The sequence below is a fragment of the Vicugna pacos genome, chromosome X, assembly GCF_048564905.1.
Source record: "Vicugna pacos chromosome X, VicPac4, whole genome shotgun sequence".
NCBI lineage: Eukaryota > Metazoa > Chordata > Mammalia > Artiodactyla > Camelidae > Vicugna > Vicugna pacos.
In genome coordinates, this window is record NC_133023.1 from 102,694,548 (window position 1) to 102,719,755 (window position 25,208).

The following is a 25,208-nucleotide window of genomic DNA, read 5'->3' on the forward strand; positions in this document are numbered from 1 at the left end:
TTGGACATGGCCCCTTGCTTCCACTCATACCACTTCTTATCCATTCCCAACCCAGCAGCCAGCGTGAGAACAACCTGATCATGTCACTACCCTGCTGACAACTCCCCAGTGGCTCCTACTATTGATAATAATTAAGTTAAAGCTTAACATGACATAAGGGCCTTTTGAAATCTAATAATCTAGCCCCTGCTAACCCCTCTAACTTACTTCTCCCCTTTCCTCTCTGGTGTTCCAGCTACACCTATAGCCTTAGTTACCCACACAGTCAAGTCCCCTCTCCTCTCAGTCTCTGTACTGCTGCCTCCTGTGCCTTAGAATACTCCCCATCCCAGCCCACTAGCTAACTCCCACTCAACCTCCGGGAGTAAACACAGATGTCATATCCTCTAGAAAAACCTCTCTAGATGCATTATAACTGGGTTAGGTGCTTCCTCCTGTGAGTTTGCCCAGCACCTCATTGACCCTTCTGTAACATATAATAAGTTGCACTGTAATTAACAAGTTTTAAAATTATTTTTCTAAACTTTATTTGATTTTTAATTCCAAAAGATAATTGCTCTATATAACAAGTCAAATGGTATAGAGATGTAAAATGAAAAAATGAATAAGATTCCCTTAGTCCTCCTGGCTCTATATAGACTTAACTCATTGCTCTTAATAGCATATACCATAGCCAAAATCTACTAGAATTTATTCAATTATTCTTCTATGGATGGACATTCAGGGTGCTTGTGGGGAATTTTTTTTTTTTGCTGCTATAAACATCCTTCCACACAATAAGACTTCTCAGGATTGATGTTACTCTTCATATTTTTTATCTGATGAGGAAAATGCCACCTTGCTTATTAATTTACATTTCCCTGATTATTTGAGAATCTTTGTATATGTTTATTGGCAATATAAATTCTCTTCTGTGGATTGACAGCTCATATCCTGGGCCTATTTCTTCTACTGGATTCTTTAGCTCTTTCTTAGTAATTTGTAGAAACTCTTTGCTCATTGGGGTTATTAAGCCGTTAATCAAATGTGTCACATATATTTTTTCTAGTCTATAAGGGTTTAATTACACTATTTATGGTATATTTTGCCATACAAATAATTTCAAATATATACATAATCAAATACATTTATATTTTTTATTTATGATTTCTGGATTTTCAGTCTTGTTTAAGAAGGTCTCTCCCATTCATAGGCTTACAAATATCCTCCAATTATTTTGAATTCACTCCAACAATATTTTATATCTTTGACATATTTTGACATTAAACCATCCGGAATTTACTTGTCTATAAGTTCCTTGAGGCCAGGGACTGCGCCTGACTAACTTACTCATTTAGCTGCAGTGTTTAGCCTAGAATCAGAAAGAGAAGAGATTCTCAGAACCATTTGTTGCACTAATGAGTAGGTGAAAGAACAAAGTCACATGTGCCCTGTCTGAATGCATCAACTTATTCATACCCCAAATACCTAATATATGGCCAACACTCTGCTGGGGCTAGGGATACAGTTCTTCCCTTTGAGCAAGTCACAGATTAGTGGGGGAGGCCAACATGTGATGCAATCACATTTTGAGATATTAACAGCTGCCTTCATCTTTATTGCCACTCCATTACCAAAATATTAGGGCCATTTAGACATGTAGCACTTATTGTCTCAGGGAAGAGATCACAAGGAAGACAGACAAAGGAATCTTATCTTGACCTTCGAGTTTCAATAATCAAGGATAAGTCAACACATTTGGAGAAAAAACATGGAAAAGCCAGTCCCAACTTCTATTCCCTCCTCAGGCTACACATAAAGTCTTCTTAATGGAAGGGAGGGAAGACAGGGAGAAAAGAATAGCTCAAGGAGAGCTTAGTGTGTGTCTTTTAGAGCAGAAGGAACTTTTGTCCTTTTCTTGGGAGGGCATCAAGATTACCTAGTTCCTTCCTACCTAGCCTGGCGTGAAGAGTAGGAGAATGGTTTCCTAAGTGACCAAGAGAAGCAAGGAAGGTGCTTGGAGCAGCTCTACAGTTCTCTAATGACCCTGCAGTGGCAGAAGAGGAAAACAGGATCTCTCTGAAGCTTGAGAAAGACACACAAGTAGTGGAGGTTGAGCTGGCCCAAGAGTGTGTTTTGCGTTGGAAATAAAAGTCAGAGACAGCAATGCCCTGCGTATGTCCACAGCTTGCAACCACCAGGGATACCACGCTACTCAGTGGATGGTACAGAGTAGATAATCTAAGATTAGCTGCAGTCCTCCCATGATACGTGGGAAACACTTAAGCCTGAGAATTTAGATCCAGCCCTCAAAATTGGAGAAGGGGAAGTATATCTGAAATGACAAAATTTTTCTATCACCCAAAGGAATAGGAGGCTCAAGATATAAACACAACTTGGAGAATAAAATGGTCATCTGCACTGCTACATATACAAGTAAGGAATTGTAATGTGGTGAGTGGACCCACATAAGCACAGGGCAATATGGGAGCAGCAAGGAGGAGCATCATGGGAAGGCTCCCAAGAGGCAATGCTGTTCATATTTGATGGGAGAATGTAAGTTATCCAAGTGAATGGAAAGGGAAAGAGCTTCCGGGCAGAGAGGGAAACAAGAGCTAAAGCTCAAGCACCCCCACAAGCATATTTTAGAATGTCTTAGTCTGCTATAACAAATTACCATAGACCAGGGGGCTTAAACAATATTTATTTGCACAGTTCTGGAGGCTGAGAAGTCCAAGATCAGGGCGCTAATGGATCCAGTATCTGGTGAAGAACCACTTCCTGGTTTGCAGCTTGCCAGATTCTCATTGTATTTTCACAGGCAGACAGAGACATCTCCCTTGTGTCTCTTCTTAGAAGGGGGCTAATACCATTCCTAAAGGCTTCACACTCATGACCTAACTACCTTCCAAAGGCCTCACCTCCTAAGACCATCACATTGGGTGTGAAAATTTCAGCATATGGTTTTTGGGAGGACACAAACATTTAATTAATAACAGAGCATAAAGCACGAGGCAGGGGAGATGCCAAAGATAAGGTTGTAACCTACAGAGCAAATCTAATTGAATGATGAGACATAAATGTTAGCATTAAACCAAAAATCTCGTATTTTAATATGGATAGCTACAATGGTCATACCTTCAAATATCTAGCTGTTGAATGTTAAATCATCTGTGTTATTTAAAAGGTGGCAAATCTACCTCTCCTGTTTTGGCTCCCCAAGGTTTCCTGATTATGGTTCAAAACTCAGCAAACATCTATTTTTTTTTCCACTGGTTTGTTTACAGGGCCCACTTTTTATCCAAGAGACATCAGAAGGCCAAAATATAATGGGCTCTGAAAGTGTTCATTGATCTTATGAGCTAAACATTGTTCAGATTTAACCACTTAGGCCTGAGGTGACTCATTGTAGCTCACTGTGTTTGTTAGACCAGATTAACTTGTTTCTTTCCTGAAGTAGCACTGGAAACGGATGTCGGCCTTCTAAATGTTAGGTGTTCAGTAACGACCAGAGACAGAACTTCATTGTTTCCACTTAGCCTCATTAAACAGAGGCATGTGATGGGGAGATTTCCAAATGTGAGCTATGACATATGTTAGGGCTCAGCCACAACTTTGCAGTGAGACTCCCCAGTCCCAGAGCACCCATCAGGCAAGTGTTTGTGTGAGCTCGGCACACATTGCAAAGCAGCCAGCTCAGGATCTCTCCCTCTCTTTGACCTGTTTTCCTGGGTCTCATCTAACAACCACCTCCTTTTTATCTCTGATCAATGTGGGTGAGAACACCCAAGGCATATAGTTAAGTGCTTTGGACACATGGGAATGATGCCTCACTTTAAGAAACACAAACATACTATGGTTGACCCCAAACTCTCACACAAAATATATAAATTAAATTTTTAAATTCATTTGCCTTGCCAAAGATATACACAACAGGCTTTCTGCAGTTAAATTATGAACCAATCTATAAATATTTGCAGATTATGCATAAAAAGGTTTATTGCATAAAAGGAGGTATACCTGCACAGAGCAATTAAACAGTTGCACTGGAGGAGAAAATACAAGCATTCATTCTTCTTAGCTGTACTTTCAGAGTAGCTCTACTTTGCAGATGCAAAGCCACGAGCTCTCAGAGAACCACGGTCAGATTTAGGGGTACATGACATAAGGGAGAGTTTAGAAATCACCTATTACATTGTATATTGGTTAATGAGCAAAAGTATCTGGCATTTAAATATCCACATGGACACTCCAATGGGTGACTCACATTTTGTTCTTCAGAAAGTTGTTAACAAAACTCAGATATTGAATTTTTAGGCTGTGATTTTATTTCAAATCAATTCAACACACTTTTGAGAGATTATTAAGTGTAAGACCCTGTGCTAAGCGCTATGTGAGATAGAAAGATAAAGAAGATACAGCCTTGGCCGCTGCAGCACTTACAACACGGAGAAAATAAGAAAGTCAACAACACTTACGACGCGAGGCAGAATGAGACCACACAGGAATAGTTCACAGTACGTTATGTGCATACATTAGCTCATTTAATCTTCCTGACAACTTTTAAGGTACACATCATTCTTCCCACTGTTATAGATGGGAACAGAGAAGCTCAGGGTTGTTAGCTAACTCACCAAAAGTCACACAGCTGGTAAATGGCAAAACCAGAATTCAAAATCGGGCAGGTTTTATGACTCCAAAATTCTCACTCCACACATTAAGCCACCTCATCTACTGTGGGAGTAGAGAGTGTGGGAATAATAGTATCAAGAAATACAGCCCCAAAGTTGGGTTAGAACCAGACTGTAGGTACTTGAAATGCTATAGTAAGGAGTTTTCACTTCATGCTATGAACAATAGGGAGGCAGTGAAGTCCTTTAAGCAGAGCGGTGACAATATCCAATTTTCATTTTAGAAAGGTCCCTCCTCAGTGTGGATAACGGGCTGTAGGAATAGCAAGAACGTGAATAAAGAGACCCATTAGGGGGCTGTTGTCGCCATCTAAAGGCACGATAATGGGGATCCAGATTGGTACAACGGCAGTGGAAAGCAAAACATGCTAATGATGTCGTGCATGCAAAATTCATCTGATCTTGAGAACTTGAACCAGAAGACAACTATGCATGAGAAGTGAAAGAGGGCTGTCAGCTGAGTCCTAGGGCACCTGGGAGAATGGGGTGGCTATCAACAGACAGTGAAACAGAGAAAGAGCAAATTTAGGATCTAGCAGAAGGTGATGAGAGGGCTTATGAATGTTTCCATTGATTTTTTTCCCATGGGAGATATATTTATTATAGCCTGAGTTTGCATGATGTTAAATAAGCAATTTGTTTACGGAATCTTCTGGTCAGCTTCATGGAAACAGATCATCAGTGCAGGTTACCTGGAATATGCAGAGCAACACATGAATGAATCTGAAAGATAATTACATCTGAGAAAATGGATATTCTTCTGGTCAATGTTCTCTGACATTTAGGAGTCCAAGAACTGGGAACTGGTTCAAAGTTCAATAAACTAATAGATGCAGCCCATGGTGCCTTTCCAGAAAAGTATCAAAAGATACTTTAACAGTGAAAGAAAAATACCATATGAGATCGCTCATATGCAGAATGTAAAAAAAAATGAACATAAATACAAAACAGAAAGAGACTCATAGGCATAGAATACAAACTTGTGGTTGCCAAGGGGGACGGGGGTGGGAAGGGATAAACTGGGAGTTCAAAATTTGTAGATATTGACAGGCATATGCAGAATAGATAAACAAGATTATACTGTATAGCACAGGGAAATATATACAAGATCTTGTGTTAGCTCACAGCAAAAAAATGTGACAATGAATATATGTATGTTCATGTATAACTGAAAAATTGTGCTCTACAGTGCAATTTGACACAACATTGTAAAATGACTATAACTCAATAAAAAATGTTTAAAAAACAATTTAGAAAGTAAAATTGCTAGATTTTTTATAGTAAAATATAGATAAAATAAAATTTACATTTTAACCATTAAAAAAAATACTTTAACAGGACCAAGATTCAATGCAACCATCCTAATGATTTCCTTTCACAGCAGCTGAAGTATATTGTCTTTTCATACAGAAAATCTAGAGGACAGATGAGGGTAAAATCTGTAAAAGTTGCCAGTCTCTGAACAGGAAAGGGAAAATCTTTTAAATACTCAGTCTTCAAACACTCTTCTCACATTTTCACACCTCTAACTCCTCAGAAAGCCTACTAAAGGCCATCTCCACATTTAAATGCAAAACATTCCTGGAAACGGCTTTCAAAGAAGGTTTGTTAAGAGACAAAATTCTGACTGTTTTATTCCGATATTCATTCAGACAGACACTTCAATATGTGGGTAAAGGTTCCAGGAAATGATAACTAAGTAGCTTCAAAATAGTGGAGTGATACAATATGAATCCATTGATTCATTCACACATTCCTCTGGGAAAGCACATTACCCTAGTGATCACAGGCTTTGGAATCAGACAGATACGACTTTGATGCTTATCTCCCTCCTGGTTTTGTGGCATTGGACAAGACTCTTCATTACCCCCTAATTTTCTCATCTGGTAATAGAGAGTAATGCAAATATTTAAGATTAAATGAGAGAATACAAGTAAACCATTTAGTGCAGTGCCTGGTACAGAGTAGACAGCCAATGAGTAGTGGGACTAACTCTTATTCAACAAATATTTATGGTGCGCCTACCACATGCAAGACAATGCACTGCATGGTGTGGAGAAACAAAGAGCTCCCCTGCATCTGGAAACTTGAATTGGAATGAAGAAGGCCATTAGGCTTCTTCCAGCACTGCTGACCATAGTGTGCCTTCTCTAGGACAGCAATTCTTATTCTTGACTTTTACACTCTAACCACTACAACACAACTGGGGTGGGGGGTGAGGGAAGAGATTTTAGAAGAAAACTAAAATATTAGTGAATTATGCATCTTATTCTACTCCCAAGAAATAGCGTGATACATTTCTATGCTTTCAAAGCATAAGACTCAAGTCATTAATATTAAGTGCATTTTGAGAAACACTGTTCTGTGAGCAATCACTGCAGCACTTGTAGAATGACTTTAATGCTTAATTTGTTAAAATAAATGTGCATGTCCACAACTGAGTAAAACAGGTACAGGCAATCTCAAACCAGCTACAAAACAGATTTGGTTCTTTGAGAAAATATCTGAAGCATGAGTTTAGATTTTGTCTTTTAGCCTCCAAAACAAACATTCCAAGGGAGGCCTTCTTACATTTTAATTACGAAATAAAGAGACATCCAGAGGAGAGAGAACTCTTTATTTCCAGACACTCCAATCTCATGCAAAAAAAAAAAAATAAAAAAAACTCATTTGCTTAAATCAAATGTTTGTAAATAACTGGGTTTTTAATTCTTTCAACTTTTTGGAATAAAATCAGTTTATTGATGGAAATACTATAATAATTTCATGGTTTCTAAATCTAATTTCCAGATGGTATTTCTCCAAAACATTTAGAGAAAAACAGTAACTCAAGACTGAAGAAGCTTTTTACCTAACTTGATCTTGTGTTCTTACAGATCAGCTGGTTTGTTGGTGGTGTTCAGGATTTAGTTTTGTTATGGTGGAAACCTACTGTATTTTCTAATCAAGGTATGCTGCAGTCAGATGGTTATAGATCTACTCCCATAGGACCCTTCATTAAAATAAATTATTTTGCTCCTAAGACTATCCCACTGCATATACTTTTAAATATATTCTCTAATTAATAGTTTCCTAGTTACATGGCAATGCAGGCTCCCATCAGAGGGCAGGTTCAAATTGATATGACAGAATCAGTTTAAAAACAGAGCAGATTCCTAAAGACACAAATTGAGCCCTCACAACAGACTATGAAAAGTAGCAGAACTGTTCACTGTCTCCAGAGCACCTTCCTGATGTCTGAAGGTCGGAAAATAACAACCTTGAACCTGAAAACTCCCACTCCACTGGGTTAACCAGAAGCTTATTTCGTGCATTAAATCATTTTTTCTGTGTTTTATAATGCATTTTTTAAACCAAGTTCCAGTTAGCCCATTTCAGCACTTATTACTAGAATTACACATTCCACAGTGAGATTGACCATAGATTAAATTTTTCTGTGCTGTTTGCAGAACAATATTTTCCCTTGCACTTTCAAATGCCTTTTAGCCATAAATATAACAGTAATCCCTAGTGACATATTCAGCAATAAAAACTGACGATATTCTCTCTCCAATACTGTGTTTCCTAAGATCCTGGTTTTAATTAGCCCTACAAATTCAAAGAAGCAGGCAGGTCCCCTTTATGCCAGGACTCAAGGAGTTATATTTCTGTCATGACCCTTAGGATTTTCTTTTATCTCATGTGCCATAAAACAGGTCATGAGTGCTGGGGACTAAAATGTCTTCCATAAAATAGAATGTTGAAATTCAGGTAGTGAATTCATCCTACCGAATTTCTCTCTCTCAGACACAGCTTGTCTGCTCATCACTTCTTGTAAAGTAAACAGAATGAGTGCACGAAGGGATGAGATTTAGTATTCAGATACCAAGTGTGTGGGTTAAGTGTCAAATCTAGGGCTTCTCCCAAATTTTCTTCTGTCGGGTCCCGTGGCCCTGATTTCAGAAAGCGTCTTGAGAGACTGAACGTTGGGATATTGGGAAACCACCTTTGTGATTTCCAAAAAGTAAGCACAAAATTGCTATCATCAACTATCCATCTTCTCTTTTCCTTCTCCACTGCTGCTCTCCAGCATCACCACCTACACATATGTTAAGGAGAAAGTATTCATATATTCTTTCATTTTCAAAACTAACTCCAATTCCTAGGGGTGGGCTAGATGGTATGTACAGTTTTACATATATGTGTAGGGAAACATTATTGAAAAGTGAAATATCTGCATAGATGTGTCCCCTGATAAATCTTTCTAGAAAACAAAAAGATGGCTTTTCACTTTTAGCATGGTGGAGGATGGAGTAGTGTTCCTGTTTAAATTGCTTTAGTTCTGTTTCCTGAACACTCATTGTATTCTACCAAGTGCTGAGAAGGTGTAAAGGACAAAGTAAGTAAGGTCTGTGCTCTTATGAAATGTATAATAAAACAGGAGTCACGAAGAGGACACATGAAAAAGCCCCAAGCCATATAATTCAAATATGCACTTGACTAACTGAATAACCTGATAAAAGTATATACACATATACCCCATTTCTAATGTTAGATATAGATCATAAATAAATGTCTCGTTTTGCATTTCAATTAAAAAAAAACTGGTGGAATGCCTTGCATGAAAGAAGAAAATAAACCCTGGAGGAAAGTAAGCACACTAATGTGCCCTTAAATATAGGATACAAGCTGAAATGTCTCACACACACACACCAAAAGTCAGGGCAGTTCCATTAAGTGGAGTTCTGTGTACATAACAGTTTTACAAACATTGTCTCATTTCAACCACACAACAAATCTATTAGTGGTAGGTAGTTGGTTGCCCAGAGCAAGAACCTAAGCAAAGTCATCATTCTGAATTCAGGTACATCTGGAGGTCCACAAGGAGGTATCAGTTGGGCTACGTTTACTTGATAGGCCCATAGGCACACTGAGGAGATCTTGACTGACCAGGTTAAAAGAGTTGCCTCCCAAGCAGTCAGAGAACAAAATCAACCCCATCAACTTTCCAAGCAGTGACTAATGTGTGTGAGAGAATGACGGCTGGGGCTAGAACAAGCACACAGTTGGGAGCTCAGTGGGGATCAGAGGAAAGAGATGATTTTGAGTACCTCATGGTCACAGGATACTTAGTACCTCAGGGACACTGTGCCAAGCCTCTTAGGATCATGGGCTGTTAGAAAGAATAAACCCAAAGAACCATGTCACTCCTGATGATAGAAGAACTGAGACCATAAGAGCATAAGCCAGTGGCACCTGTAGACAAACTAAAGAGAAAGTGCAGGGCATCAGATCTAAAACCTCACTCCCCCTTTTACCTCTTCAGTGGGATAGCTGTTGAAAACAGAGGAAGAGGAGAGGGATATTCTGGAAAGACGGTATCCCGAGCTCGGATCCTTGATTCTCTCTTCCTGATGACCCTTTGCAAGACCAACTGAACAGCTAAAGGTAATCCTAACAACAAGGTGGAACCTAGGTAAGACCCATGATGATATCTGAGATATAGAGTCACTTGGGAAGAAGATTCTCTTGTAGAACTTCATTGGTTGTATTGCTGGCAAATCAGTTGACCTAGAACCTTGAACGTTATAAACAAAGAAGGCCTCATGGTTGCCTGGGAGGTTGACAGATCAGGGTAGGATGGGATTCAGTTTACTCTAGTGGGTTTCCTCATAGCAGGGAGAAGAACAGCTGTGCACAGTTCTGGGAGGGGCCAGCTGTTCCTGTCAATGTCATCAAGTTGAATACGATCCCTCACAATCCCTTCCTGACACAAAACGGTCTCCTTACACCAGACTTGCATGAGTCCCAATTTGCCAAACTGTTGACTACTTGCCCCCTGGAGGATAAACTCCCTTCATATCTCCTATCATCTGTTTATGCAGCACTACCCAAGATACTACAGCCTCAACTTCAGGTAAACTGAGAAAGCTTTCGACATTAATAGTCTAAAAATGAGACCCCAAACTGTTTAAAGGTAAATGACCTAAACAGAATGGCTCATACATAGTGAGAATTAATTTAAAAATAGGAAAGAATTTTATAAAAGTTTAATGAGGTCCTAAGATGATTCAACTTATACACACAAAAAAGTTTTATTAACTGACAAGTATATCTGAGTTTTTTAAATCAATAAAGGAATTTTTAAAAGGAATAGTCACTACTAAAATTCAAATTGGTTTTCTAGACAACAAAAAAGGAACAATTCCACAGTATAGAGCAAAAATATTTTAAAAACCTAATGAATAATAAAAAAAAGATACTGAGGAAAGATTCAGGCAACCCAACGTTATTGCTAGGAGTTCCAGAAAGAAAAGAGGAATAGATAGAAGAGAAATAAATCATCAATGATATAATAATGACAACTTTCTTGAACAAAAGAATAACTTGAGTTTTAAGACTCTAAGAACTTGCTGAGACCCAGGCAGGGTTAATGAAATAATGACATAGTTGGATCTACCCTGATTAATTTTCTGAACTCTAAGGTTGAAGAAAAATACTCTTAAAAGCTTCCAATAAAAGAAGTTTTCTTGTTAAAGGAGGATAAACAGAGTACCATCCAGCAACTCAAGTGTGACTAGAAGTTAGAATACAATGCAGCAACATCGACACTTTACTAAGATAAAAGAACTGTGACCTAAGAAAGGCATATTGGTCATGGTCTCACTTACATGAAAGACCAAAGAAAAGATATTTTAAGACTTGTGGAGGAGAGGGTATAGCTCAGTGGTAGAATGCCTGCTTAGCAAGCACAAGGTCCTGGGTTCAATCCCCAGAAACTCCGTTAAAAATAATAATTTTAATGTAAATAAATAGATTTAATACCTCCCTCCCCCTCAAAAAAAGCAAAAAAAAAAAAAAACCCAAAAAAGACTTGCAGGGACTAAGAAAGCACTTTCTGAAGAACTCACTCAAGGAAATATTCTAGCTAAGTAAAAAGTTAAATTGGAAGAAAATTCTTCTGAAAAAAGTACAAGAAATAGCATTGAACAATAAATCATACCATTTTCATACTTATATCTAAATGAATGAGAATACTGATACTAGAAACTAACAAAAGTATTTTACAATGATTTTTGAAACAAAAGAGATATCTTCTAATGGAAAATATATATGGATCCAGAAACTAAAACTCCAAAGTGTCTCACCAAAACCCAAGAGATATAGGGTGAAGGTGGGAAAGTTGAAGGGTGTTCAGAAATAAGAAAGTAAAATATTTCTAAAGGTGTTGATGGAAGTGGGACAGTGGACAAGTATATGATTTGGGGAGGCGGAAGCACAGTTCTGTTTGAATTTGTTATGTCGATAGGTAAATGTAGATAAAATGTGCATGCTACTACACCAAACTGAGATTCCATTAAAAACAACTGACAAATTTAACTACATAATAAATCAAAACTTTCTATATGGGAAAAACACTTAAGGACAAATAAACTGAGAAAAAGATTAGCTACTTCTCCCACCAAAAAGCCCCAATTTCCTTAAAATATAAATAGAAATGTTATATCAATAGGAAAAGACCAATGATTCAATAACAAAATAGGTAAAAGGATATGAACAGAGAATTCTCTTGGACGATACCCAAGACACTGTTGACTTTGGCTGCCTCTGGAGAAGAGAACATGTTGACTGGGAGGCCACAGGGAAGGATGAAATACTTTCATTGTATATATTTGTGTACCTTTTGAATTTGGACCATTTTAAATTTATTTCTAGATTAAGATAGATTAAATAGTATAACCAAAAATCCTCAGATCCCCTCATGTCACAGTCCACTTGGGTAATATTCTTAGTTTTCCATGTAAGCCTCAGGCTCCTCCTCCTCTATCTGCATTCCACTAGGGCCTCAAAGTCCTTTATTGGATTCTCTAAGTTTAGTTACCCCTTGAACAAAGAGAGAAAGTGAGAACACAGAGTATCACAGGGCATTTTTTAAAGGCAAGACTTTTAAGTGACACACATTACTTCTGTCCACATTTTATTGATCAGACCAGCCCTGTATCCCATCTTAATACAAGAGTGCTGGAAAAATGTCATCTAGCTATTGACCCAGAAAGAGCAGCCAGGTTGGAGAGCATCTAGCCAGACTCTGCTTTAATTACCTATCTCCAAAAACTTAATATTTTTAAAGATTAGAAAGAAAATGAATAAAAGTATGTGTTAAGTTATATCAGGCAAACACAAATGAAAAGAATGACAATATACATATCAGTTAAAGAGTGACTTCAAGCCCTGAAGTATTAAATTGGACAGAGAGAAATTTTCTGATCATAAAACCTGTAACCTACAAAGTTAATAAAACTTGACTAAATTATTATGCAACAAGTAGCATAGCAATTAAACACATTAAGTAACACCTCTACAAAGACAGCAAAAATGAAAAACCTAAGAGCGTCGGTGGGGATAGGAGTGGGAAGAGGCCATATGAAAAAAAAAAACCTTATAACAATATTCGAATGCACAATATTACTGATTATCAGAGAAATGCAAATCAAAACTACAATGAGGTATCAACTCACACCAGTCAGAGTGGGCATCATTCAAAAGTCCACAAACCATAAACACTGAAGAGGCTGTGGAGAAAAGGGAACCCTCCTACACTGCTGGTGGGAATGCAGTTTGGTGCAGCCACTGTGGAAAACAGTATGGAGATTCCTCAAAAAACTAAAAATAGACTTACCATATGATCCAGCAATCTCACTCCTGGGCATATATCCAGAGGGAACCTTAGTTCAAAAAGATACATTCACCCAAATGTTCATAGAAGCACTATTTACAATAGCCAAGACATGGAAACAGCCTAAATGTCCATCGACAGATGACTGGATAAAGAAGTTATGCTATATTTATACAATGGGATACTACTCAGCCATTAAAAAGAATAAAATAATGCCATTTGCAGCAACATGGGTGGACCTGGAGATCCTCATTCTGAATGAAGAAAGCTAGAAAGAGAAAGAAAAATACCATATGAGATCACTTATATGTGGAATCTAAAAAAAAAAGACAAACAAACTTATTTACAAAACAGAAACAGACTCACAGACATAGAAAACAAATTTATGATTACTAGGAAGGGAAGGGGGTGGGAAGGAATAAATTGGGAATTCAAGATTTTCAGATACTAATATATATATATATAATAGATAAATAATGAGTTCATACTGTATAGCACAGGGGACTATATTCAATATCTTGTAGTAACTTCTGGTGAAAAACAATATGAAAATGAATATATGTATGTTCATGTATCACTGAAGCATTATGCTGTACACCAGAAATTGACACAACATTGTAAACTGACTATACTTCAGTAAAAATATATATACAAAAGATTTGAATAATATAAATAAAAAGATCAATTTAATGCATATATATATATGTATAGAGAGACATACACATATACACAGAGAGACATACAAAGGTATAGATAGATAGATAGATAGATGCCTTACAAACAGTAACAACACATTTTTCTTTATGTTATTGGAACATGAATAAAAATTCATCATATACCTGGCCACAATAAAACATAAATAGACCCTCCAATTTAAATATAGTTTACATACTCTGACCACAATCCTGTAAATATAGAAATAAACAATTCAGAGATGACCCCATAACTTCACCACTTAAAAATTAAGACACACTCTGATAAACATCAAATTGAAGACAAAACTTGAAGTTATAAATGTTCTAAAACTTAACAAAAAGAAAAATAGCTCATATCAAAACCTATGGGATATAACTAAGATATACTCAGGAAAATTTATAGACAAAATATTTTGTTTAAAAAAAGAGAAAGAATTAATATCAATGAACTAATTATTCAACTATAAAACTAGAAAACCACAGAATGAACCAAAAAGAAGGTAAGTAGCAAAGATAAAAGCTAAAATTGCTGAGACTATAATAAATGCATCCAAAACTACAAAAGAGGTGTGTATGCAGGTTACCCTTAGGCACTTGTTGAATGAGAGGGAAAAATGTGGGGAGCAATGTCCAGGTTACAGAGCTTTTGCTGGTGATCCCTGAGTCAAAGGCCACTATTTTGTAAAATTCTTGTGACCATGACATTAGGGCACAGAATACATGAAAGTACAGCTTCAGTTCTCAAGGGCCATAGTTTTACTAGATGAGCTGCAACCATCAGTCACAATGTTATTCAGAAATCTTAGATACGGTGATTTAATGAATATGAGTCCAACAATCTCATCCCCTGTAGGGACTGTTGGCAACTTGAGAGACAGTAGCCCTCTGCTGTCTCCCATAGCAATTTGTACACATCACTATCACACTATTTATGACACTGCCTCGTGAATTATCTGCTTGTGTGTGCTCTTTCCTTTGCATCCCTTAGGAACTGAGATCAAGTATTTTTCTTGTTGGAGCCTCTCCAATACCTCCCCAGAGCCTTAATCAAGAAATTTTGATGAATAACTGAATAAAGGCATAAATGTACTAATCAGAGAGCCAAAGGGTGCAAAGAATCAAAAAGTCTCCTTTGGTGCACAGCAATCTAGATAAGAGAAGCGTCATAGGTCCATTAAGCTACAGATGACAGGTACTCAACCGACAGAACAACAGAAGGGAAAGAACACATAGATCATGTAGAAAACCTAGTAACATTTTAACCAAGAGACAATGGTGTTTTTTAAGACTATTCAAAGATTTTGGAAATGATCTATTATTTTTTTAAACTACTCGTCAGCCTCCAACTCACAGAGTGCAATTTTAAGCTTCTGGAAAATCACTAGCAAGAAAAGAGACTGCTGACTAGGCTACCCTTGTAGTAATCATTAGTTTCTTTTGCTCCTGGGGATGTAGATAGAATCTGAGTCAAAAGAAAAGAAAAGAAAAAGAGAAATTGTGAAGGTTGGGGTAAATGAATGCTAGCTCACACAGAAGAGATGAAAACATCTATTCACACATCACCCACACTATCCATATTCACACAAATCGAAAACTTCAGGAGAAAAGTTGCCTTATTTAGTAGATAGCTCCATTGCTACCCCACCTCTTCCATCCTATCCACAGTTCCCATTGAACTTGTTTCCCAGCAGTCTTTAAACATACAAGAGAGATGTGGATGGTTTTAACAGTATACAAGAACCAATTGAATATAATAAGTGTGTAAAACTCTGAATGGATGTGGCTGAGGGTGAGCCTTTCTTGATTAATTAGAGTAGGGACTTCTTCCTGCAGAGACACTAATCGTTACACATGCTCCCTTGTAGCCAAGGACAACAGCAGAGGCTGATAGAATTGAATGACTTATGAAGATTTTGTAGCTGGGAAGGAAGCTTACATACTGTACTTTTCTGAAGCTGGAGAAGTAGAGAGGAAATAGCTAAAAATACCAGTTGTCTATCACCGTTAACAGTTCTACATAGATATCCAACAACATGTTTAATCTGCTCTACATTCCTCCCCCTTTACCTGGTAACTTCCTTTTATCCTTTGGTTCTCAGCTAGCTTACATTTTCACCTCCTCTAGGGAGTGGTCTTTCTGGGCCCCCTAGACTAACCCATAGCACCATCTACTGCTATCATATCTCATTATAATTGCTTGACTCATGCCTATCTTCCCCTTTAGACCATAAACTTCAGGAGCGGTGTCTGTCTTATTCACAGCTGAACTCCTTGCATCAAGAACACTGCCTGATGTAAATGCTTAATAAATGCTGAGTGAATGAATCAATCAATCAACAAACAAACTGGCCTAGATTAGGTAGGGTCGGTGGTCAAGCCAGATTTATCTAAAGAAATTGAAAGACTGAATATTCATAGTACCTGTGTGATATGGGTGGTTTTGTTAAACTTATTATAGAAATTAAAAAAAAACAAAGCCCAGAGAAATTAACTTGTTCCAAAGGAAGAAAAGTAAGCAAATTAGCTATCTTGTCCTGTGCATCCTAAGTCTCAAGTCTCAGTACTGAGACAGACTCAGGAATAGGGAAGCTGAACACTGGTCAATATTTGAGGGGCCTCCCCAGCTCTGAGAGTGGGTGAAGAGCCCAATTAAAGAGGTGCTTTTTAATTGTATCCAAGAAGTAGGGCTTGTAACAGATTAGTCTGGTGTAGTGGAAAAAATATGGAGTTTTGAGCCAAAAGACTTTTATTTCATTCACACCCTATGTGTTACTATTTGTAGGATCACTTTGATAAGGCTTGCAACCACCCTAGGCCCACCAAGTTTACCTATAAAACAGGAAAAATAAAAACACCACTTCCCATGATATTTTGAAGAGTAACTGACAGTCAGTGTGCCTAGCACAGTCTGACTCACAGTATACATTCAATAAACTTCTATTTATTAGAATGGAATAAAATGGAATTGAACTGAAATATTCCTCTCATAACCTCAAAACCCGGAGCTTCATTTATTCTGGTCTCATTCCTAACACAGAGTAGAAGCTCTGTAATCAGTGACTTGAATTAAATAGCCAGGTTCAAACAGAGAGGTTGTGACTAAATTCAGACCTAGGTAAGCACATTCATCTTGCTCTATGACAGCTGCTCAAGATGAGGAGATGCTCCTCTGAACAAAGAAGGCCTATCTAAAGAGAATTCAAGTCAACTAATCTTCATCGAGCACCTACCACATGCTTACTGGAAGATTATGGAGGGAGAGTAAGGAGAAGGGGAGAAACAGGGACCTGGAATCTCCCTAAGCAATCAGTACTTTTCTAAGCCACTATTGGCAAGTCCAGCTCACTGGGATGAATCACGTTCCTTTGCTGAAAATCCCTTCACTTTCCTAGGCTACCCCCATCAGTACTACTCAGCGTGTAATCTGAATCTACACTTATTTCCTACGTATTTGCTGGAACTGAGAAAGGGAAATCAATTCATGCATATGCATGAAATTGAATACATTAGGATTTCCCTCATTGAGATAATCACCTGAAAGATTCAACAGCATAAAAATCTAATTACACTCAAACTTCTCATTTGATATTTTTATTCCCATTTATTAGAAGAAAAATTTGACTGCCATTGCTCCCTTCATAAAAGTGTTGTGCATTTTATTTTAAATGTGCTGCCTCCAAACTACTACCCAGGTAGCCTGCTCAGAACATCTTCATCTTTAGAGATGAATCTTCATCAATGACCACTCAATCTTCCCTGGGTTTGGTCCAGCTCTCTACCAATGAACCAAAGACTTTTATCTTCTCATTTCTAAAACTCATCTACAAGTCTAAACCTATAGAAATAAAATTTCATACTGCAGTTGACAACCAATGTGAAAAGTATCAGCACTATGGGATTTATAAACACCTAAAAATTGCATTTCTACAATAGATTACTTGACAAGCCTTTAAATTATAATACAACCATTAGGATATTATGACAGACTCTGGATAGATTTAGTAATTCTTCTCTGAAGACAGTACAGTTGCTAAGTCTCTAGTCTTTACCTGGGAGTTCATCTGTGCAGTTTAAAAAAAACTGTATTCCTTACAAATGCAGAATGCTGAGATCTAAAACAATGATTGATATAGGAATCCTCTAACATAGAACACGGAGATGGAAATAACCCAAGAGAATGTTCACGCATGACTTGAGCTATTCTTTTTGTGGGGGATGGGGAGAGTGGGGGAGAGAGAGGAAGTACATGAGTCAATGACTGAAATTGAATCATGGTTAAGACATCTGAAATAACAGACTATTCGAGTTGTAAATGGCCTCTGAAACCGTTTGGTCCAATCTTTCATTCTATGTTGGAGGAAACTGAGACCTAAAGGTGGGAAGGCATTTTCACTTAACTAGTTAACTTCCAGTCAGTGTTAAAAGTGTGGAGTAGAACCTGGTTTTCTTGATTCTCAATCCAGTATCCATCTTACTATAGGGGCAGATGCCAGAAATCACAATAGAAAGGTGATATGACAACAGACCAAACTAAAATATAAAAGAAGGAAAAGGAAACACATAGAAAGAAGAATGAGTTGAAATTCGGGCTGCTACAAGAAAATATAGAGTAGGCCTTCCATAGCCTCAGGTTCAGCATATGCAGATTCAGCCAACCTCAGATCAAAACTTTTTTAAAAATCCAGAAAGTTCCAAGGAGAAAAACTTGAATTTGCTGTACTCTGGCAATTTTACGTAGCATTTACAGTGTACTAGGTATTATAAGGAGTCTAGAGATGATTTAAAGTATACTGGAGGATATGCACAGGTTATATGCAAATACTATGTCATTTTATATAAGGGACTTGAGCATCTGTGGATTTTGATACAAAGGGATGGCTGTACCACAGACGGATGGCTTATAAACAACAGAAAGTTATTTCTCATAGTCTGGAGGCTGGAAGTCTGAGATACAGGTGCCAGCATGGTTGAGTGAGGGCCCTTTTCCAGGTCACAGACTTCCTCTTGGATCCTCACATGGCAGACGGCAGAGGGAAGTTCTCTGAAACCTCTTTTAAGGGCACTAATCCGATTCCTGGGGTCTCTACCCTCGTGAACTAATCACCTCCCAAAGGTTCCCCTCCTCCTAACACTATCACCTTGAAAATTTGATTTTCAACATATGAATTTTGAGGGGACATATATATTCAGACCATAGTAACCATGGAGAGAATACTGGCATCCTGGGATTTTGGGGTGTTTCTTGTTTGTTTATATATATATATGCATTTTTTAATGGAACACACATATATATTTTAAATGGAACACACATTTAGAAGAGCATATAAAATATATATGTGCAATTTAGAGGAGCCAGTAAATTATAGCTCATTAGCCAAATCTAGCCCACTGTCTGTTTTTGTCAATTAACTTTTATTGGAACACAATACACTCAGTTGTTTATGTAGTACCTTCAGCTGCTTTCATGCCATAACAATAAAGTTTAGTAGTTGTAACAGGGACAATACGACCCACAAAGTCAAAAATATTTACTTCACTATCTGGCCCTTTATAGGCAAAGTCTGTAAAACCCTAGTTTAAATAATAAATATTAATAAATAATAAATATTAATAAATATTAATAAATATTAAACATTAACAAAATATACTCATATTAATAATACTAATAATACAAACTCCCAAGCACCCAACACCTAAGTGAGCCCCATATACTGCTTTGTTTGAAAAGCCAAGTATAAAGCACAAACCTAGCTGTAAAAAGTAGGATGTGTTGCCACTGTTTGATGAAGAAATTCAAGAAAACGTAAGCTGGATACAGTGTAACTTTGGCTCCACTGAGAGTTTACAAGAGCTGTGTCTGGGGTAACAATGAACAAGGTTATGTATGAGACATGAGAAACAAAGAGCTGTAATGTGGTCTGATGCTGTATGTCCAACAGGGATCTGCCTGGGGAAGTAGGCTGCTCTATAGTTTTTGCTTTTAGGTTATTCCTGGAGAGGGAACAGAACATCTCTGTGGGATGAAATGGTGTCATTGGCTGATCTAGGCAGAAGGACCTGGACAGCAGAGCATAAAATTTACCAGCAAATGGTAAAGCCAAGAACATATAAGAACCTAGACTAGGCTCATCTGGACACTCTGTCCTCAGGTTTAAAAAGAGGGTACAATATGGGCAGCATATCTTGAGTCAAATTGCTCTAATTGGGACCATTTACATCAGGGGCACAGCTGTCATCCTGGAGTTCTGCTTAGCATCCTCCTGGAATTCTCTTCACCCTTTTCTGGTGCCCTCTGTTTTCTATATCCCATGTTTTCCTCTCTCTTGATTTTCTCTCTAATTTGATGGAGAACAGTCTCCAAAAGTTTCTTAAGAGAAAGTACATGGGAGGTAAAAGTTTTCAAGACCTAGAATTTCTGAAATGTTTATATTCTATCACCAAATCATTCAATTGATGATTTGGCTGGTATAGAATTTAGGTTGGAAACTACCATTACACATACACACACGTACACACACATACATACACACACACACACACACACACGCATGCACATATTTGGCTAGACATATGGAATTCAGTGGAAGCAAAAAGGCTACACAGAACAAGAACAGATGTGGCCTATCTTAACACAGCCTCTTCCCCAAACTCCAGCCCACTTAAGGCAGAATTTGATGACACTCTTCTCACAGGTGGACTATCAGCGTTGAGAAAACAACTGGATTCTTCCTTGACCCTGCTCTTTTATACCCTAGGATTACTCCACAATAGCAAAATAACATTTACAGATAATCTATGATCTTCCATTTAAGAATGACTGCAAACCCTAAGCTGTCTTGCTTCTTGAACCAAATTTAGCAGCTGCAAGGCCATATACACATCTAGTCATAGGATTCCATGCAGTTGAATATACATAAACGTCACTGATGGATATATTATTGTATTAGTTTGGTAGGGCTGCCATAATAAAGTACAACAGATTGGGTGGCTCAAACAACAAAAATGTATTTTCTCACAATTCTGGAGACCAAAGTGTCAGCAGGGTTGGTTTCTTCTAAGGACACTCTCCTTGGCCTTCAGATGGCCATCCTATCTCTCTTTCTTCCCGTGGTTTTCCCTCTGTGTGGCTTTGTGTCCTAAACGCCTCTCCTTATAAGCCATATTGGATTTGGGCCCATTCTGGTGACTTCATTTTGACATATTTACCTCTTGAAATTTAAATATAGTCATATTCTGAGGTACTGAGAGTCACATTAGTCTAGACTTCTCTTTACAAATCACTTTCATAAATGTCTTGTGCCTATGCCTTATAAACAATGAAAACCTAAGGTAGCAAGTGAACAAACTTGGCAGCAATATCATTTAGTTATCTGTTTAATGCATGCACTCAAAATACATCTAAGTTCATATTAACATTACTTAGCACAATGCCTGTTAAATTACATCTGAGAGTCATTATTCACATGAAAAGAGAAAAAAGTAAAATAATTAACCTATAAACTTAACTATTGTAAAATGGAACTTAAAGCATTATGAATTTTCAATTACTTTCATAATTATAACAAAAGATATAAAGAGAAGAATCTTTAATGATCTACAATGACATAGAAATTGATCATACTTCAAAAATTAAGTTCATGCTAATTCCAGATTGCCTTTGTACAAATTCTAATAAAATTTAATCACGGCTGATAATAATAGTTCAATCATTAGTAGTATGTCACTCTTTACTTTCATCTTATAAATGGCAAGTTCAATTCATGTGTTTAGGAGAATACAGTCACCTTGATTATTTATGCTTTTCTTGACAATAGTAGTAAGTTCTCAAAATGTAAATCTATGAAAATTTCATTTTTATCACTATACTAGAGCTATCTTTGTATCAAGTTGATTAAATAGCATTGTCCCTGGACAGGGAGAATCGAGTATTGAAAGAATATATATTATACATGCACACATACCTTAATACACTTTGGTCCTCTGGGAAAATACAGAATCTCATTTAAAATGTACAGCACAGGAAATATAGCCAACATTTTATAGTAACTTTAAATAGAGTATAATCTATAAAAATCAAATCACTATGTTGTAGACCTGCAACAAATATTGCATTGAAAATCAACTATACCCAATTTTTTTAAGGTTACTATCAAAAAGACAAGAGATAAAAAATGTGGCAAGGGTATGGATAAAAAGAAACCCTTGAGCAGTGTTGGAAGGAATGTAAACTGGTGCAGCCCCTATGAAACACAGTATGGAAGTCCCCCCAAAATTAAAAATAGAACTACCACATGATTCAGCAATCCCACCTTTGAGTATACATCCAAAGGAAATGAAATCAGTATCTCAAAGAGATACCTGCATGCCTATGTTCACTGCAGCACTATTCACAATAGCCAAGACAGGGAAGCAACTTAAATGTCTATCAACAGATGAATGGAATAAAAATGTGATTAAACACACACACACACACAAATAAATAAAGGAATATTATTCAGCCACGAGAAAGAAGGAAATCCTGCCCTTCATGATCTACTGGATGAACCTGGAGGGCATTATGCTGAGTGAAATAAGTCAGACAAGGACAAAAACTGTACGATCTCACTTATACACGAAGTTTAAAAAAGCCAATTCATAGGAACAGAGAGTACAGTCGTGATTACCAGAGGCTGGGGAGGTAGGGGAAAAGAGGAGGTGTTGGTCAGAGGATACCAACTTCCAGTTATAAGATGGATAATTTCTGGGAATCTAATATATAATTCTGTGATTACTGTTAATAATACTGTTACATACTTGAAAGTTGCTAAGAATGTAGATCTTAAATGTTCTTACCACAAAAAAAGAAATGGTAATTATGTGACATAATGGAAGTATTGGCTAATGCTATAATGGTAATTATTTTGCAAAAGCATATCAAATCAACACACTGTACAATTTAAGCTTACACAATGTCATATGTCAATTATATCTCAATAAAGCTGGAAAAAGTGAAATTAAAGAGATGAGAAAAATGATAAGTTCTAGAGATCTAATATTCAGCATACTGCCTATATTGAATTGTATAGTTGAAATTTTCTGAGAGTACATCTTAAGTGTTCTCATCACATATACAAAAAATGGTAACTATGTGAGGTGATAGATGTATTAATTAACTTGATTGTGGTAATCATTTCTCATGTATACATATATCAAATCATCACACTATACACTTTAAATATACATAATTTTATTTGTCAATTATGCCTCAATAAAGCTGAGGGGGGAAAAGGAATGATGTATTGTCAAATACTACAACATGTATAAAACTTGAAAATATTACACTAATTAAAAGAAGCCAGATGCAACAGGCAACATATTGTAGGATTCCATTAATCTTAAATGTCCAGAATAGGCAAATCTATAGAGACAGAGAGTAGATTAATGTTTGTCAGGTACTGGCAGGAGAACAGGGAATGACTACTAATGGGCACAGGATTCCTTTTTGTGGTGATCAAAACGTGCTGGAAGTAGAGAGTAGCGATAGTCGCACAACCTTATGAATATACTAAAAACCACTGAATTGTGTATTTTAAAAGGGTTAATTTTATGGTATATGTGCATTATACCTAAATTTTTAAAAGATAATACGGAGCAAAGAAAAGGGAGACAGTCTCTGAATCCAGTAAAGGAAATGCTCTATCCTAGGGCACAGCAGGGTCTGGTGAATCAATTCTCTTCCTCCACGAAGAGTAACCCACAATGAAAATCAACCTGGCAGTGTAGATCTAAGGCCAATTCAACAGAACTGCAAGTCAATGTCCCTATAAAAAGGCATACTGGGATTTCAGGAATGTTGTAACATTTCCCTCCGTGACTACTTAGAGCAGCTTAACAAAGAAGGACATGGAGGTCTCTATGTATGAGGGAGGGTTACCCAAAGAGGAAGAAGAGTACTGAGTCAGGCAACGATGGTTACATCAAAGGAAAACTCTAAGATTAGCCTTAATGTCCAGTCTTCCATTAGTGGTGGGGCAATATTATGAAACATTAAACTGTTGCTAACTGATCTTCCACGTCCTGGTTCCCCAAGGTCCTTTCCCAGCCCAGGCAGCTAGAACACTGCATACTTGCGGCCCAAGGACAGATTCTTTGAACGGGAATATAGAAACAAAGACCTGACTAGTGCTGAGCTTCAGTAGGATTTCTAAACTCAAGAAATCTTTAGAGGAAGTCTTTAGGGGAAATACTTTTCTTGGGTTGCAAGAGCCTATGTCTTTTGAGCCTCAGAAGACAAGGCCTTGGTCTAAGCAATAGGAAAATAATAACATTCATCTCTTAAAACGAATTTCACCCTTCCCACCCAAATATATTTAAGATTTCATGTGAGTGATAGGGTGGGCATGGAATAGAGGAGAAACAGTTGGGAAAAAAAATGCCAGACACGCACTGATGAGGTGTCCTAGGCCAGTCAGGAGCAGGAGGTGATTGAACTCCCAGATAAATTTTGGAATCAAGATTAAGAAGACCCTGTATCCCATGCCCTGGGAGGTAGGAGGACTCACAGAGACATCTTCAAACCATGATGGCTCAGGAGAGGAAGGGAAAGATGGATTCATGTATCACGTAGCAGATGGGCCTCACAGAATCCCTGTAAATCCCTGTGGCATGTGGGAAATGATTCATAAGTTCCCTGCAGCCCACAGTGTAATGGATCTGGAAGGGCCTCAGAACTTCAGTGAAAGGCCACTCTCAGCACACAGAACAGGAACTTTAAGCCGGGGAATAGGAATTGATGAGAAAGAAACATCTCAACAGGTAGCAGCATGGAGGAGTGAGGATGACTGAAAACAAGATAGGAAGAAGTACATTTCAGGGCAGAGCAGCATGGACAGATGCCATCTTTGGGCCTAGTATCTATGCCACTCTGTGTCTTAGTCCAAGTTCTCTGGAAGGAAAGTGTGACAGACTTTTCTTGGGAGTGTGATCCCAGGAATCAAGGATGAGGGTACAGGGGAATAAAACAGGGAAGGGGCAGAACCAATATAAGGCTGCGTTACTGAATTGGCCACTGAAAAAGGTAAATGGCTGCTTGATCTGTTAGAATGTCTGAGGCTATATGCAATGCATCTTCCTGGTGAAGAAACTGAGACATGATTATCGACTAGCTCACATGCCCAACAGGTCAAAGTTTTGCCCCACTGGGCATTA